This window comes from Diachasmimorpha longicaudata, unplaced genomic scaffold (assembly GCF_034640455.1).
Source record: "Diachasmimorpha longicaudata isolate KC_UGA_2023 unplaced genomic scaffold, iyDiaLong2 ctg00000252.1, whole genome shotgun sequence".
In the NCBI taxonomy this organism is placed as follows: domain Eukaryota; kingdom Metazoa; phylum Arthropoda; class Insecta; order Hymenoptera; family Braconidae; genus Diachasmimorpha; species Diachasmimorpha longicaudata.
This window is the reverse complement of record NW_026974034.1, coordinates 7,501-12,500: the sequence shown is the minus strand read 5'-3', so window position 1 is coordinate 12,500 and position 5,000 is coordinate 7,501. Positions and strand designations below refer to the sequence as shown.

General features: G+C 57.9%; 1 pseudogene; it reads right to left on the bottom strand.

The window, feature by feature from the left end:
* LOC135172334 (large subunit ribosomal RNA) overlaps positions 1 to 5,000 on the bottom strand; it is a 9,394-nt pseudogene that overhangs the window by 2,000 nt on the left and 2,394 nt on the right.

Sequence of the window (5,000 nt, the reverse complement as noted above, 5' to 3'; positions counted from 1 at the left end):
CGAAACCCAGTGGTCGCACTCGACCCACTTAGCGTCCAGGCGCGCCGCAGTATCGGGGAAGAACGCAAAGGTGTTCCTCCCGGTTGAAGCCCGCTCAAACCTATCCCTCCAGAGATTCCGGATCTCTGCCTTTATATCCACGACGGCCTCGATCGGGCGGCCGTTGTCATCAACGCGCGGATTCGCGGGGTCTATTTCTACATCGCCTATTCTGACCGCAATGCCTTTCTTGGCTTGGTAGCGCGCTGCTCTTTCCCTCAATAATAGGTCCACAGGAAGCACCCCCGCCGCTGCGCAGAGTGCTTCGTGTGAAGCCGTCCTATACGCGCCAGTCACTGTCAGCAGCGCGCTCCTCTGCGCGGTACGGAGTTTCTTCATGTCGTACGGTGTGCACCGGTCCACCCACCCGTGGGCTGCATACGACGCGACAGCCTGAAAAACGCCCTGGAATACTACCTTAACCGATCGGTATCGGAGTCCCCAATGCTTGTGCATTAGGGCCGATAGCCGAGTGAAGAGGACCCTAGCTTTTTCCTGAATGTATGCTGTATGGGTCCGGACCCGCATGTTCCTATTAAAATGTACCCCGAGGTACCTAACGCTATCCTTGAATTTAATTTTCTCCCCGGCGAGCCTAATCTCGGGTGGGCGGATGTCCAACACCGGTTTAACGCGTCGGCGTGTCCTTCGCGCCCGATCCCATCTGTACCGTACCAGCGGCGCTCTCTTCTGCGAGTTGCATGACAGGACAATTGCCTCTGTCTTGCTCCTCGACAGTTCGAGCTTCGCTGACGCGCACCACGACGCTATGTGTTCGGCGACGGCTCGGCCTATCCTCTCTATTTCCTTACGCGAGTCGGCCGATACGACTGCGATAAGGTCGTCCGCGTAGGCGACTTCGATTGCGCCGAAGTTGTGCTCGATGCTCTTGAGGAGGGCATCGAACATGAGATTCCAGCAAGCGGGGCCGAGGACTGATCCTTGCGGACAGCCCCGGGTGGCCGGCTTGGAAACCTCTTGGTCGCTCCAGGCGATCTTGACGGTCCGATTGTCAAAGTAGCTCCGGAGCACTTCAAAGACATTCTTCGGACAGTCTCGATCCGCCAAAGACTGGAGGACTAGGGGCCACCACACGTTGTCAAAGGCTCCTGAAATATCGAAAAGGAGTCCAATGACGTACCTCTTGTCGTTACCGCGTTCGACTAATTCACGCAACTCTACTATCGCGTCTTCCGTGGAGCGTCCAGGCAGAAAGCCATATTGACGTCCTGATATTTTGTCCTCAGTAAGGACTTTCGCCATAAGGATCCCGTGCAGGACCTTTTCGAAAAATTTCCCGACAACCGACAAGAGGCAAATGGGACGGTAGGATTTGGGGTCGGACACATCCTTGTGAACTCCTTTGAGGAGAGCACGAAGTGTGCCGACTTTCCAAACGGTGGGGAAAACGCCGTGCTTAAGGCAGGCGTTGAAGAGTCGCGTGAAGATGTGAGGCATCCTCATGACCGCGACTTTTAGGACCCTAACTTCAACTAGATCGCATCCTGGGGCTTTGTCGTTCTTAAGGGTCTTTACGAGACCCTTAAGTTGGTCGTCCGTCAAGTCTCGTGCGTCCTCTGTCTGGACCGTTAAGTTCCTCGCGCGTTCACGGATGTCAGTCTGTTCGGGTGTGTCTTCGTTGGGGTCATCGTCAGGTACGTGTGTGTCCAACAGTACCTCAGCAGTCTCACGCATTGTAAGTGTCGTGCCATTCGCGGTTCTAAGTGTGCTGAGTACCGTGCCTACACGTAATTTATCAGCCGCGTATTTATAATGGAAGCCCCAGGGATTCGCATTACTTTCGGTCGTTATGTAACCGCGCCAGCTATTTTCTTTAGTTGTCCTAAGTAGCCTGGTATACGATCGCAGGACTACACGATACCTACTCTGTTTAATTTTTCGCGCGTCAGGGTTAGTCTCCCTTCGGTAGCCGTTTCGGAGACGACTGACCAGTTTGCGTTTGCTGGTCAGCTCCTCGGTCCACCACGGATTCGCGCGACGGTAATGTCTGCGGCGCGGCATCGAATCTTGGCAGGCTTTGGTGAGTACGTCACCCAGTACTTCTGCCATTCTCTCAACATCCGCTGTAGAATCCAGCGGATGGTCCACGAGTTTCTCACGGGCCTCCTCATCGAGGGTCGCCTCGAACTTTTCCCAGTCGGCCCGACGAACGTTGAACCGCATGGTAGAGCCCTCGGCGACTCCCGAGTTATTGACGCGCTGTGAGGAACTGCGGATTGCTAAACGAAAGAAAACCGACGTGTGGTCACCGGTGGACCACTCGTCCTCCAACCTCCATGCACGTATGAATTTATACATGCCAGGGGTGGCCAGTGTGACGTCGATGAACGACGTACCTGCGGCACTCCTGAAGGTTGGGCCCTGCCTAGCATCATTCGCGACGCGGAGACCGAAAGACTCTATGAGCTCACCCAGGAGGACACCACGGTCAGTGGTCCTGGGGCTCCAAAGGGAGTGTTGGGCGTTCGAATCGGCCGCCACCAGAACGCGGCGACCCCTGAGACAGCTGAGAACCTTTTCAAGCTGCCTCAGGTGGATTTCTATGTCGTCCGAGTATTGAAAATAACTGGAGACGACGAAGAAGGATCCACCGGGGACGCGGGCTTCAGCACAAACGCAATGTGCATTACTTAATTGGGACACGTAAGCAATCTCCACGATGGAGTTGCACGCAACGACGGCCGCCCACGGTCGCTCCGTTGAGCTCGCGGCAATACGCATTCCGACTCCTAGGCCGCGGATGGCCCAGGTGTTCGCCTCACGAATGGCATACGGCTCTTGGAGCAACAATATGTCCAGACGCTCTTTGCGAATTAACTGGAAGACCTCCCCGGTTACTGCAATTGAGCGGGACATGTTCAATTGCAGTATTCTAACGTCGCGTTGCGCGCCCGGTCCCTCGATCGCAGGGGTCCGGGGAGGATGACCTATTGGAACGGGGGGTACCGGTGAGCCTCCGGTCGCGACGCGATGACTATCGATCCTACTTAGACTAACTTGGCACTCGCGAACCCTACCTAATAAATGAGTGGACTCACCGGTTGATGATCTTGAAGATCCCGGCGTTGGCTGGCTCGGATGCGCAGTCACTCCTTCGTCCTCTGCGACGTCCTCGTGGACAGCACGAAGGCTGGAACCTTTCCCTCGTCGGGAGGGCAGTACCCCGGCGCACGGCGGGCGACTACGAACCCTTGAGGGCACCACCCTCCTTGGGTCCCTCGATGTAGTCGCTGCTGGTGTTGTTCCTCTGGCATGCTGGGAAGCGATGCGCAGACTTCGCCGCACGACGGACGCATCATTGTGCCCCCCCGGAGATCCGATTGGGGGCAGCTTAGACTCCGGAATTGTTTTCAATAGATGCTCTGCCATGGTTAGAAGTGGACGAGACGGTCGCCGGCCGTGCCGAAAGGCAATAGCTGAAAGGCTGAAAAGTAAAAGAAAAAGAATGAATAAGAGGATTAAGGGTTAGATGGGGCGGTTCCCCGCGGCACCGAGCTGGGTAGCTCGGGACGCTGAGCACCGTCCCTGGGAGGGGGCCTTCCGGTTCCCGCCGAGCTGGGGAGCTCGGATCGGGGCCCGGTGGAGGCGCTGAAGGAGTGCTCCGCCTCGACTCCCCTCGAAAGAGGAGCAGAGAGGGAGCAGACCCACAGAAAGGGGGAACCCACCCATCCCACCCGACGACCCACCCCGCGAACCGTCCCTTTCCCGAGGGATACCCACCCACTCCCCCTGAGACCCAGCCCCACGTGTGGCGTCGCGTTTTCGCCGGCCTCCACCGTTGCGGGAGGTTCCAACTACTAGCGCGTGGCTGGAACTAGTTGCGAGAACCGCAATGTCCATGCCCTTCGCACTGCGAAGCAGCCAGTCCCCCCTCCCCCGCACCACCCCGCGAACCGTCCCTTTTCCGAGGGATACCCACCCACTCCCCCTGGCCCAACCCCCACGTGTGGCGTCGCGTTTTCGCCGGCCTCCACCGTTGCGGGAGGTTCCGACTACTAACGCGTGGCTGGAACCACTTGCGAGAACCGCAGTGTCCATGCCCTTCGCACTGCGAAGCAGCCTGTCCCCCCGAACCCCCACCCGCGCGTGGAATTCTCCGTCCACCAACCGATTCCGCCCTCCACCCCGTGGGACCACCCCTCCACCAGCCGATTTCGCCCTCGCGCGCGTCTCCCTAAGTCCGGCCCACCCACCGTGACCAAATCCGCGACCCTCCCCCTCCGAACCCCCCAGTAAGTAGGTCTCGCGCCCCTCCACCCGTCGATTTCGCCCTCCACCACGTGGACCCACCCCTCCACCACGTGGAACCACCCCTCCACCGGGCGATTTCGCCCTCCCTCGCGACCCCCACCCTCCGAAACCCCCCATGGGTACAGGGACTCACCCTGCACCCGCAACCCCCCTAGGTGTAATTATTGAGACCCCCCAAAAGGGGGATCCCAATCCTTACACCAAGTTCGACTCAGGGACCGCGGGGTCGTCACACCCCGTGTGTAAGGGCGGTTTTATCCGCCATTACACCCCCTGCGGGAAGTAGGTAGGGACAGCGAGAATCGTCGTTAATCCATTCATGCGCGTCACTAATTAGATGACGAGGCATTTGGCTACCTTAAGAGAGTCATAGTTACTCCCGCCGTTTACCCGCGCTTTTTTGAATTTCTTCACGTTGACATTCAGAGCACTGGGCAGAAATCACATTGCGTCATCACCCGCTAGGGCCATCGCAATGCTTTGTTTTAATTAGACAGTCGGATTCTCCTAGTCCGTGCCAGTTCTGAGCTGAGCGTTGAATGGCGGCCGAAGAGAACGACTACGACACGGTGAAGTATCACAGAAGCCTCGCAGCAAGGAAGATCCGTGGGAGGCCAAGGCACGGGACCGAGCTCGGATTCTGAAACATTACTGATCCATTCACCTCGCCCAGGCCCGGCACGTTAGCC